This window comes from Acipenser ruthenus, unplaced genomic scaffold (assembly GCF_902713425.1).
Source record: "Acipenser ruthenus unplaced genomic scaffold, fAciRut3.2 maternal haplotype, whole genome shotgun sequence".
Lineage (NCBI taxonomy): Eukaryota > Metazoa > Chordata > Actinopteri > Acipenseriformes > Acipenseridae > Acipenser > Acipenser ruthenus.
This window is the reverse complement of record NW_026708926.1, coordinates 11,447-25,361: the sequence shown is the minus strand read 5'-3', so window position 1 is coordinate 25,361 and position 13,915 is coordinate 11,447. Positions and strand designations below refer to the sequence as shown.

The 13,915-nt window shown below is 37.7% G+C and overlaps 1 long non-coding RNA gene across 1 annotated transcript; it reads left to right on the top strand.

Moving 5' to 3' along the window:
* The first annotated feature begins 954 nt into the window (after window positions 1–954).
* Window positions 955–10,693, top strand: LOC131736765 (uncharacterized). The gene is made up of 2 exons (XR_009328347.1): window positions 955–1,107; window positions 1,650–10,693. It is a non-coding gene; the product is annotated as an uncharacterized LOC131736765 (long non-coding RNA).
* Window positions 10,694–13,915: the final 3,222 nt, after the last annotated feature.

The window sequence follows — 13,915 nt, the reverse complement described above, 5'->3', positions numbered from 1 at the left end:
TCTGTAAGTCACCTTGGATAAAGGCATCTGTTAAAAACAAATAATAATGCCTTATGTGGAATGCTTTTAATGTCTCCACCTAGGAGTGGCTTGAAATTCCAATGTCTTTAATTACAGTTTTTCTCGATTGCTAAGACACTTTTAATGAAACTGGGGTCCACTTGATCTCTATCATAACCTAATGAGCACAACAGCATTCTTTTTTGCAAAACAGTGTGTCATTTCTCATTGCTTTCACACACAATGCAAATGCTAAGCACATTTTTGCAAAACAGTAAACACAGCTCTCTACAACAGATGCAAACAAAATTAAAACATTTGGTCACAGCTGATACAAATTGCTCCCATGAATGTGAACCTCTTCTGCATGTGTGCAAAACTTCTTTGCACAATTGTTCAATCAGCAATCAGTCCTTATTCATGCATAAAAGAGGTCACGTCTGAGTTGCTGTTTTCAAGAATGGACCAAGTAAGAGGCCTAGGGCGAGGGCAAGGACAAAGGAGAGGTATAGGGGCCTGTGGCAGGATAGCGGCAGAGGGAAGACTCAGAGACAGAAAGTGCAGTGAAACCAAAATATTTTAATTAACAAAACACAAATAAAAAGGCACAATGGCCAACCAAAAAGACGAACACAAAAACAGGCTTTAAACATAAACTATACAGAAAGAATCACTCACTCTCTCACACACGTCTTTTCACTGTTCCAAACACTCAACTCCTAACAAACACTCTCCTCCTAACATACCCAACCACTCCCTTTTATACAGGTGCCTGGGCTAATTGGGCAATTCGCACCTCATAGCCCAGGCACATTTCACACATTCCTCACACATAAATTCACTGAACCACACCCCAAACTCACTCACATCCACTCTAAACAATACAAAAAACACAGAACCACCCATCACAGGGCCCATAGAGGAAGAGGGGTTCAGATGCGTGGTGGTGGAGTATCTCAAAGGGGAATACAAAGAGCTAATGTTTCAGATGAAATTCATGCCACAATTATTGACCATGTTGTCAATCATGGCCTTTCCATGAGAGAGGCTGGGCAGCGGGTAGATCAGCTGTACATCAATAGTAACAATATTCAAGAATGAGAATAGGTAAGTTACAATGCTATACCACACTGTATTTCAGTATTACTGTACTGTATACAGCACAATATATGTGTAAAACAGTTGTTCTGTCAATGCCCCTCATGTGACCATCAAAATGTCACAGTTTGTACATATTTAGTGTATTTATAGAATTCAAAGACAATCACACGCCGGTGGCAGAGGTAAAGTCTTCACTGCGGCACAGGAGGCTGCCATAGTGGATATGGTTGTTGTCAACAATTCCATAAGATTGCGAGAGATCCAGACAGCCGTCATTCAAGATCACAACATGTTCAGAAATGTCAACAGTGTGAGTTTAGCCACTATTGATCGGGTCCTTAAAAGACACAAAGTAGGCATGAAACAACTTTACAAGGTCCCATTCCAAAGAAACAGTGACTAGACTCCAGTATGTACAGGTAAGGGTTTGTCACTGTAATGCCTTTTCTTACAGTAAAACATTGCATTGCATGCAGCTGGAATATTTTACAATGGATTTACTTTATGTATACTTAAATACTGTGTTTCTATTGTATTTTTTATCTTAGAGAATAATGGAGCTTGAAGCAGACACAACACCCCATACATTCATTTATGTGGATGAAGCCGGCTTCAACCTTTCAAAAGTAAGGAGACGAGGGAGGAACCTCATTGGTTAGAGGGCCACCGTAAATGTGCCAGGGCAAAGGGATGCAACATCACCATGTGTGCCGCTATCTCCAGCGATGGTGTTCTTTGCCTCTGTCACGGCTGACCCCGAACCAGTTATTATGTGTAGTAAGAAATTGGATTCCTTTGCATGGAGAATTTCAGTGGCTAGAGTTCACGGCTCCTCGATTGATTCAGATTCAGTTGTATTAAGTCTGCCCACTAATAATGTAGAGCAAAATAGGTATTGTGGTGTTTGCAGAGCCGACCCGAGCTGAACCCAAGACAGAAGTGGAGTCCTGCTGGGAACGAGCTGAAACATTGGACATGGACTGGATGATTTAAAAATGAAATGTATTAATGAAATGATATGTGCTGTAACCATTTGTAATGTTTGAATAATCTTTAGTCTGTAACAAATACTGTAAAGTGCTCTCTCTGTAAGACCGAAAAACAGAATCTGGTACAACTTGATACACTGGCCGGCCTTGAGCAGTCTCTTATTAAAATTGGCACGATTCCCAGAATTTAGTGCTGAAATCTCTGTTAAGACTTTTCAGCTTGACTACAGAATAATGCTGTACTAATAGATGTATGTTATTTGAGAGTGAGATGACATGAGGGAATATATTTTTGAAAGCCAAGTTCATGTAATCAATTATAATCATTATAACTATAACTGCTATATTATGATATAACTATTGGTGTTGCATATATTCAAAAAACACCACTTTTCTTATATTGGTGTTGCATATATTTAAAACACCACTCCTTTTTATAATGCACCCATATTAAGTAGTGAATCAAGGTTGCAGGGATTTTGTGAACTCTGCTTCACCTAACTTTTCAGATGAAGGAGGGGGGCCAAGAATGAGTGGATGAGAACATGGGCTAGTGTTGATTTATTAAATGTTGTTGATTTGTTGGCATATGACCTTAATTGAGTCTGAGGAGTTGGTTGAATTCTTTAGAGATTACTGTTTGCCAAGAGATAAGGACTGTCAATATAGATTGATGACTGGATCTAATTGGGGCTTCCCATTGCTTTCAATGGGACGAAAATTGTATAAAAACCCTGGGCCGATCACACTGAGACCACCACAATCAAGCTTGGCAGAGCTATGTGTGGTCCATCCTTTGCAGATCTCCACAGAACAGTCCTTCTCTTTTGTTCACGCTACTCTTCCTTATAATAGGAGGTAAGCATATTAATGGTAATATTGTTATCTCGCATTTATTGGTTATATTGCTATGAGGTTTTGAAACAATGTTTTAGTATTAAGAGTGTTATATTGAATGTGCTAAAATATAGCAGTGGGTGCTTGTAGGCTTTGTGCTTAACCAGCCTGAGGGCTGCACTGAATACATATAATTGTATTATGTTATTGAAGTATTAAATGCTGAAGCTTGTAATAAACTTAGGATTGCTAATTATTGTTACATGTTTTCGGGTTTTGGTAGTATGCGCAAACTACTAAACCAATATTGAAGGCATTTTAATAAAACGAAGGAGCGCTGATGTTGCTCTGATTCGTAAAACTTTGAATAAATGAGTCTGAGTGATTTTCTTGATTAAATAAAAAGGTTTTAAGGACACACCGCTCGTCCAGTGCTCGAACATAAACCACTAGGAGTTTTAAACATCTCTGTCCTCCTTAACGTCTCCCCTGAGTTAAGAGTGTGTGCAGAGCAAATAATATAATAAAAGAGAACGTGAAAAGTGAAAACGTGACAGTTGGCGCCCAACGTGGGGCGAGCGAAATAAACGGTCCGCAAAATAAACCTAATCTAGAAAACACTAATAAATACAATCGACCAATAATAATTAAAATTCTTTAACATTTTGAAACGCGTTACTGAAATAGTTTAAACATTTTAATTCCATCACGTAATTTTGTAAAGTGAATTGCGTATGGGTATTTAAACTCCGGAAACCCGACGTTGTGACGCAACCCCAGATGCGGCAACCTCACTTGTGCACAAATCTTCCGGTAAAATAAAGTCTAGCAAAAGAGGGCGTTGAACGGGCTATTATAAATAGTAAAAACGGGCTACTCTAAATGGCATCTACAGGGAGATTCATAGAAAAACTCCTTGAAATAATTTTGTGGAAGAAAGGGTTTATGCAGTTATAAACAGATTGTCTCAGACTATAGACAGAGAAATGAATATTGATGATAATCTGGAAAGCGCTTCGGATAGGGGGGAACAGGATGAGATGGAGTCTCAACTTTCCTCCTCTGAGTCAGAAATGGGGGAAGAAACTGCTAACAAAAAACGAGTATGTGAAAGTAAGCTGTTACTTGCCTTAATGTGTCCAAAGAAAGAAAGAAAAATAAGTTAAGCAAGCAAAGGAATAAATCTGATGAAAAAAAAACTGCAAGAGAAAACTCAGTAAATCTGCCTTGGGAAGCTGCAACTAGCAGAGAGGAGAGAGCACCGGCTCCACCCACTAATTCATGTGACTTGCGATCAGGTCCTAAAGGGATACGAGCACAGAAAGTAACAAACTCTGAAAAACTTAGAGCGCTGAATACGTTAGACAACCAATGTATAATTTATTGGCTGTTACAGCTAATGTCTGCCAAGAAATAAATAATAATGAAAACCTCTTACATGGAGGAGGTGTGGTTAGAGCCCTGTCTGATGCAAGCGGTTTAATAATTCAGGAAGAAAGTTACGATTGGATTTAAAAAAAAAAAAAGGTAAAGTTAGAAGTGAGGAATGGATGTAACTGCAACCAGTTTGTTACATGCATTTCACTTGCTATGATTCATGTAGTCCTAGAGAAGGAATGCTGAATTCAGTTAAAAAATTTAAGTGAAGCAGTGTTAGCAGCCTTGATACAGCCTCTGCTTGTAATGCAAGTGAGGAATGTTTAGTTCACCCAGAGGGGCGGTAACCTGCAGGGAGAGAGAGAGAGAGCTCACAGACTGCACCAGCTTGTGAGTATAAGGAGGAGGGGGTCTTGGAGAGCCCAGAGATCGGGAATGCATAGTGAGCAGACCTAAAATAACATAGAGTGAAAGACATAGCAGACGTTCGATTTTTAACCCATTAGCAGCAGAAGCAGTTGAAATTATGATAGAGAAGGTGGAAGATTATTTGAAATATTGGAATTAATAAAGATAATGATACAGAAACAAATAATTATATTACATTAAATAATTTAATACATTTAAATAAAATAAATAAATAAATTAGAATTAAATTAAATTAGATTAAGCATCAGGGTATGAAGCTGAGTACAGCCTTTAAAGAAAAAGTTAGCAGTATTTCTTCCCCAAAAACAATAAAGCAACTCCAAGCCGTGATGGGGTTGTTTAATTATGCGAGAAACACTGTAACAGGATACTTAGTCCTGGCAGCCCCGTTGTATCGAAAGATGTCCCACGGTAACGCTGAGGGAATAGGGGTCTCGTGGACAGAAGAAGACGAACTTAGGCTAACGCAGCTTAAGACGTTAATACAAGAAGCGCAGGATATTACCACTCGAGTTAGTGGTAAGTCCTTGGAAGCCTACTTCCATATTGGTGAACAAGCTGCAGTAGGGGTGAAAAATAAAGGGGATGAAATGCCAATAAAGAATTGGGGTTTCAATTTCACCTCACAGAACAGCAGTTTTGTTATGAAAAAAGGATGCTAACCGCTCTTGCTAGAGTAGCACCGTCCTTATTCAACCTAGCTCAGGATGATCTTATTGAAGTTTTCAGTGATACCCCAGGACTAGCTACCCTAACAAAGGGATCACTGATAAACACGAAAGCGCTTAAATTACGGTGGGATAGATGGGTCACTTTGCTAGCAGACCCTAGAATAATCTTCACTACCGTCTCCGAGCTAGCCTCTAACCTCAGAAGTAAATTCCTTCACCTTCCCCCGTTTGAAAAATGGGAGGAATGAACTGCCCCAGCAGGACAGCCGTTTGTGCCTGACTGGTTAATCTTCTCAGATGGATCCATTCCAGTTTGTGGAATAGGGATATCCGTCGGAAGAAGTCGGAATGGAATTTATGAGGAAACGTAACACCACTCTGAAGTGGTATCAGGTCGATCCGCTTAAGTAGCAGAAGCTAAAGCCCTATTGAAGGGATTACAAATGGCTCAAAGTTTGGGGACGCCCAGTGAGACCATATTATTGATTACAGACTCAAGTTACTGCACCCAAGAATTCAATATTCACTCTCTAACATGGAAAGAGAATGGTTACTCTGACCATAAGGGTAAGCCCATAGCGCATGCCAATATATGGAAAGAGATTGAAACATTCAGGAGCAATAGGATCAGTGTTCAGCATGCAGCAGGTCACCAGAAGGGGAAAGAAGTAACTATAGTGGGAAATAATCGCGCTGATGAATTAGCGCAAGGAGCAGTACAAGGTCATCAGCATCAGCAGCAAAACTGATCAATTTGCTAGCTGATAGCCAGCTGTTGTCTGAGTTCCCGCCGGACGGGGACAGATACCAGTTGGAACAAGGGAATTCTATACCGACTGTTTAAAACAAGCAAAAGGATAGTACCCCCTAAAGCAAGTCGACAAGCCATAGTACTGGCAGCTCATCAAGGAGCAGGTTCCTTGCATAGTGCACTTAAGGGAACTTTGCATCAGTTGCGAGATTAATGGTGGACTGAACTGCATGCTGAAACTGTGGAGATCTGCAGAAGATGTTTGCCCTGCCTGCAACACATTCAGAAACCAAAAGGAACAAAGTAAGAATTGCACCTGGAAATATTTCATTAAATATTTTCATGAATGAGTTTTTAAGAATCAAATACATATTTGAATTACAGACTGCATGAAAAATCAAAGACTTTATTCATTTGACAATGATTAAGGAAAAGAAAATATACAGTATACTATTTAACTCTAGAGTATACATTAAATAAATGTAATTCTGTTTATAACAATTTAAAAAGAAAAATGTTATTGCAGTTTACTAGTAATTCTGTAATGGTTATAAGTAAAGCCTAGCATGGTTTCGTCTTATTTTATTACATGAATTGGAAAAACAAAAATAAGAATAAAACTTAAAAATAAATAATTAGTAATAATACATTTGAACAGTAATGAAAGTAAAAACTTTTATATTATAAATGTGATTATTTTACTGGTTACATCGTTAAAATAAAACTAAAGCTTTTATGTTTTGTTTTTGCAAAAGGAATGTAACAGAATTATTGCCTTGACTTGACAGGTAAAGCAAAACCATGCAATGAGAATGATAGGGATTTAAGAGAGCAGTTTGGAAAGTACAAAATGCTTATGACTGTTTATTGAGAAAGTGTGTTAATATACACTTTGCTTTTGAAACACAGAAGGCAGCTTTTGTATTGCAGAACTATTGAAAAAAAAAGTACAATGAATATTTTTTTCTTTTAACACTTTCTTAAATTCAGTTTTGATGTGCTCTGGGTGTTTTTGACAAATGGAAAAGATAAGAAGCTTGGTCTTTGTGTCTTAAATATATACTAACTTTTGTAAGTCTGTAACAAGAACTGAAAGGAGTGAACCTTGCTTGGAAACCATGACAACACTGATAAACAAGTCAGCTGGGAGCCACTTTAACTCTTTAGGTGCAGGTATAGTGGAAGAAGTTAATAGGTATGCTATTGCAAGCAATGAAATGTTATACGTTTGAAAAAATAACTTTTAGCCTGTCTTGGTTTTAGTGATTATATATAATTGATTAACAACTATGGGTTTTTGTAACATCAATTGATAAAATAACATCAAGAAATGTGGAAGTTTATTCTTTAAGTCTCGGCGATATATTCATTTTAACAGATATATCTGCTTGTAATAAGACAAAGAAAAACTTGCACTCATATTTCAATAGAGACCTTGTGAATAAATAATCAAACGATGAAACAGGTCATTGAAGGAGAAGCAAGCGCTTTTTTCTCTGTTACGAGCTGATTTCCAAGAGAATAATAATAATAATAAAAATACATTTAAAAATTATAATATAAAATAAAATAAATAAGCAAGAACCCATAGCATAAGCATTGGAAATTGCTGAACAGGTTCCTTATGACCCGTGATTTATAGGGATTCATTTACATAGGATGATATTTAAATACTTTTCCAGCAGACCCTACTGTATAGACAGACATATATTTATGAGCAGGGAATGACAAACATCCATTTCATGAAGCAGCAGGGATTCTGGAAACTGTTTGAAATATTTAATATAACAAGAATAATGAGAATTTTAAAAAAAACATGTGAACAATGTTGTTATACTGCACCTTGGCTTTTCTCTGTTCGTGTTCTTTATGAGGAGCAGGAGCCGGTGTTTGAATCTGAGTCTCTCGAGGAACCTGAAGGGGGATCTGTCACGGCTGACCCCGAACCAGTTATTATGTGTAGTAAGAAATTGGATTCCTTTGCATGGAGAATTTCAGTGGCTAGAGTTCACGGCTCCTCGATTGATTCAGATTCAGTTGTATTAAGTCTGCCCACTAATAATGTAGAGCAAAATAGGTATTGTGGTGTTTGCAGAGCCGACCCGAGCTGAACCCAAGACAGAAGTGGAGTCCTGCTGGGAACGAGCTGAAACATTGGACATGGACTGGATGATTTAAAAATGAAATGTATTAATGAAATGATATGTGCTGTAACCATTTGTAATGTTTGAATAATCTTTAGTCTGTAACAAATACTGTAAAGTGCTCTCTCTGTAAGACCGAAAAACAGAATCTGGTACAACTTGATACACTGGCCGGCCTTGAGCAGTCTCTTATTAAAATTGGCACGATTCCCAGAATTTAGTGCTGAAATCTCTGTTAAGACTTTTCAGCTTGACTACAGAATAATGCTGTACTAATAGATGTATGTTAATATGCTTGTTTTAAATGGTATAGATTGCTGTGGTAACATATAATCATAGGTAGTGATAATTATTGTTAGTATGAAATACTATGAACAATTTTTATGTATAAGATCATATGATTCACTTTGCTTAATATGATAGCATACCTGAAGCTGTTTTCTATCAAGATGAGCATAGTTAAAAACGGAGTCCTAATTCAATGAAAAGAATTACTGTGTGCTTACATTCAAGAATTATAACTTCTGAATATAAAGGGAAAAGGAGTTAGGAGTATTCTTAAGGGAAAGAGAAAAACAGAAAAGGATTAAAAGACCTCGCTTTGAGTAGGTTTCTGCTTGTAATTCAGTTTTAAAATAAGTAGGTGAGTAAGAACAACCTAGAGTAAAAGCAGACTCTAACTTAAGAAAATAAGCATTGTCAGAAGATACACCACAACTAGAGAGCAGAAAAATGGAATAAAATCCTATTGTAATATTGCGGATATACTGCTGCTAGCAGAAAGTAATAAGGTTAGCAGCCATACGCTATAAGAAGTAATGTACTAGTTTGACTCTGAAGTTAAAAGACGCAGCATAAAAAGATGTTGTGTTTAAAATGCAAAATAAAAGGATTGAATAAATAATGAAGAATAAAAGCAGGAGGTTTTAGGAGAGTAAACTCTATGTGACCTGTCTTCTTGAACTCTCTATCAGCCTGCCCTTGGAGAAATTAATATTAGCTGCTGGAAGGCCTCTTTGGTGGGAAGAAGCCGGAATTTTTTTATCAGAAGGCTTATAGTATCGGGCCGGACTGCAAAAATAGGGAGTTAGAACGGATGGTCTTAGCACTTAAGATAGTTAGTTGTCGGGCGGAACAAGCACGTAAGATACAGGTGTAAGGAAAGTTCTAGGGAACATTAATCACTATTAAACTTGGCAAGAAAAGAGGTGTCTCCAGCAAGCTGGTTTTAGCCAGTATGTGTATAGCTGAAAAATACAGGGTCATCTGGATGTCAATTAAGTTCAAGCTACCAGGGGCCCATAGGAGAAAACATTACAGCTTTACAGCTCAGTAAAATAGTTAGGTTTTCCATAAGGAGAAAACTCTACATTAAAAAGATATAAGATGGAAGTTCCCTATAATACCTGCTAAACACACACCTGTAAGGAAAGAATGAAATTAATTTGAGAGTGAGATGACATGAGGGAATATATTTTTGAAAGCCAAGTTCATGTAATCAATTATAATCATTATAACTATAACTGCTATATTATGATATAACTATTGGTGTTGCATATATTCAAAAAACACCACTTTTCTTATATTGGTGTTGCATATATTTAAAACACCACTCCTTTTTATAATGCACCCATATTAAGTAGTGAATCAAGGTTGCAGGGATTTTGTGAACTCTGCTTCACCTAACTTTTCAGATGAAGGAGGGGGGCCAAGAATGAGTGGATGAGAACATGGGCTAGTGTTGATTTATTAAATGTTGTTGATTTGTTGGCATATGACCTTAATTGAGTCTGAGGAGTTGGTTGAATTCTTTAGAGATTACTGTTTGCCAAGAGATAAGGACTGTCAATATAGATTGATGACTGGATCTAATTGGGGCTTCCCATTGCTTTCAATGGGACGAAAATTGTATAAAAACCCTGGGCCGATCACACTGAGACCACCACAATCAAGCTTGGCAGAGCTATGTGTGGTCCATCCTTTGCAGATCTCCACAGAACAGTCCTTCTCTTTTGTTCACGCTACTCTTCCTTATAATAGGAGGTAAGCATATTAATGGTAATATTGTTATCTCGCATTTATTGGTTATATTGCTATGAGGTTTTGAAACAATGTTTTAGTATTAAGAGTGTTATATTGAATGTGCTAAAATATAGCAGTGGGTGCTTGTAGGCTTTGTGCTTAACCAGCCTGAGGGCTGCACTGAATACATATAATTGTATTATGTTATTGAAGTATTAAATGCTGAAGCTTGTAATAAACTTAGGATTGCTAATTATTGTTACATGTTTTCGGGTTTTGGTAGTATGCGCAAACTACTAAACCAATATTGAAGGCATTTTAATAAAACGAAGGAGCGCTGATGTTGCTCTGATTCGTAAAACTTTGAATAAATGAGTCTGAGTGATTTTCTTGATTAAATAAAAAGGTTTTAAGGACACACCGCTCGTCCAGTGCTCGAACATAAACCACTAGGAGTTTTAAACATCTCTGTCCTCCTTAACGTCTCCCCTGAGTTAAGAGTGTGTGCAGAGCAAATAATATAATAAAAAGAGAACGTGAAAAGTGAAAACGTGACACCTCATCCCTACAATTGGCCCATACAATACAGAACGTCTCCTCGCATGTCTTGATGCTTTGCACCAGAGAGTTGTACCACCAGAAGAGAGAGGGCTGGTGAGGTTTGACATGTCCCGCTTCGTCATCATATGGGACAATGTTGCTTTCCAGCACTCCCGTCTGGGTTACTGAATGGTTTGCTGCCCCACCCACGAATGATGATGCAATTTCTCCCTCCATACTCTCCTTTTCTCAATCCAATCGAGGAATTCTTCTCTGCGTGGGAGGTGGAAAGTTTATGATGACCGTCCACATGACCAGATGTCCCTCCTAGACGCAATGAATGCCGGTTGTCTGGCAATCACTGCAGAGGACTGCCAAGCGTGGATGCGCCATGCAAGGAGATCTTTTCCTCGCTGCATTGCGAGGGAAAACATCCAGTGTGGTGGTTGATGAAAACATGTGGCCTGATTGACATGAATGAATGGGCTGAATGTGGTGTATACTGTATTTGTGTTGCCTTTTTTGACAATTGCTTTGCTTGTGCAGTGATTTGTTAGCTTGGTGTATTTTATTATCCGTATATACAGCATCATTGAATTTGTAAAGGACAAAATGAAAAAAGGTAGAAATAAAGCCTTTTGTTTCTGGATATTCATGCTCTTGAGTGACATTCTTTCTGCATTGGTCATCTTTGGTAAAATCATTTTAGGAAAAAAGAATACAGCCCATGCTGTGATAATATGTTTTACTTGCCTTTTATGGTACATACTATAATTATAGTAGAACAAATGGCACAGACTCATAAAAGAGGGTTTAACCATGTTAGGGTATATTGATAGCTAGTAATTTATAGGGCCATTGGTGTATCGATTGATTGAAATAACTTTTCATTAGATAACAAGCTGTATGTTTTGATGGAGGTGGTTGATTCTGTGTCATGTATTTAATGTTTTGAGAGTCTTAGGTTCATTTTGCAAATGAAATGTGTCATTTTTGGCCAATGTGTTTCAGTTTGAGGCTGCGTGTTAATTGTTTTGAAAAAGTGAATTCTGTTTGGATAAATGTGCTCAAGCATCGAGAAAAGCTGTAATTGGAAGCACACCGTTTGCATTGTAATCGTTTGTTTTTTTTAATGCATCAAAGTGGCTGCTGATTGGAAACAGGTGGAGAGGTGATGCCGTGCGGAAATAATCACAGAGCAGGAAACTATAATCCGTTTTTGGAAAAGGGGGGTCTTTTGTTTTTAACTCCTGGTCTGGCGACCAAACAATAAACCTCCGGCAATACACACCAATGTGTAAAGCACGAAAGAAACAATAATAAATGGATTGCAGTCCAAATAATAAACACACGTTATCCGCCCCACAATAATACAATACACGGTCACCAGTCTGGGTGCGTGCAGTAGTGCTCGTGGTGGGTGATAACAATTATACAGTGACCTGTGGGTGGAGGTGTTGTTCCGGGTACTGCTGACCCAAGGTGATAGCTCCGGAGACGTGTTAGCCATCTAGTGATTTACAAAAACAAAAGACAATTACTAACAGCAACTAAACAAACAAAACACTCACAAATCCTTTTTCTGATTTTTAGGCTTCTCCCGGTCCTTCCAGTTTCTTGGTTTCTAAAAATCAAGTGAAGGAGTAGATTGTGATTCTCTGTCTCTGTACTGTATTCTCTGTACTGCACCAGGTTTAAAGATCTGTTTTGCAGCCCTTGCTTCTGATAATCTTGCACTTGTATTGTAACAATAAGGAAGTATGTTGTTAGCTACAGACAGGTGATGTACAGATTTCAGTATGTACGCTATGTGTTTTGTGGTTGCTGTTGCTTTTACTATTATTAAATGCATATTTTCCTGTCATCTGAGGCAATTAAAAACATATATAATTGCATTCTGTAACTGCTTATTACACAGGAATATTTTTATTTGATGGGTCTGACTCATCGTGACTTGGAACTGAGCCAGGAAACTTGACTTTGCAAAGCCGGTAGACCTGTTTTCCACCCATTGTGCTATTTAAATACATAACAGCAGTTATTGTTTTTGTTGCTCCTATTCTTTGAGTGACACACATTTGTTTTCTTCACATTTTGAATATGTGTCTGGCAATGAAGATGTTCTCTGTGGGTGAGTGGTGATGTTTATTTAAAGCTCACCTATCCTGCAATTCTATCACAATTTACATTGTAACTTGAATAGACCCTGATCTTGGACACCCTGTTGTTACATAGATAAGGGCAGCAGTGTGGAGTGGTGGTTAGGGCTCTGGACTCTTGAACGGAGGGTTGTGGGTTCAATCCCAGGTGGTGGACACTGCTGCTGTACCCTTCAGCAAGGTGCTTTACCTAGATTGCTCCAGTAAAAACCCAACTGTATAAATGGGTAATTGTATGTAATAAATAAATAAATAATGTGATATCTGTATAATGCGAAATAATGTATAATGTGATATCTTGTAACAATTATAAGTCGTCCTGGATAAGGGCATCTGCTAATAAATAAGAAAAAGAAGAACTGGGATTGCTGCAATTTCCACAAAAATGTACCCACTGCCGTGTAATATGGTAGTTCAATTTTCTAAAGAATAGTGTGTGTGTGTCTATATATATATATATATATAGTTATATATATATATATAATATATATATATATATAATACACACATACAGTGGTTTGCAGAAGTATTCACCCCCCTGCAAAGTTTTCACATTTTGTTGAATTACAAATAATGTATGCACATTTTTTTCAAACAAACTTTTTTATTCAAAGCTGCAGTGGTTAAACTGAACACTGTTTATGAGGGAGGAGGTTAAATGTCAGCAAAACTTGCAAAGAAAATGTACAAAATAAAATGTACTGGGTGTATAAGAAGTTGCCCTGGATAAGGCCGTCTGCTAAGAAATAAATAATAATAATAATATTCAGCCCCCTTAAGTCAGTACTTGGTAGAAGCACCTTTTGCAGCAATTTCTGGTATGAGTCTTTTTGGATCGGTTCAACCTGGATGTGTTTGGTGGGGGAGCGACTTTTTCGGAAAGTGTGATACTCTG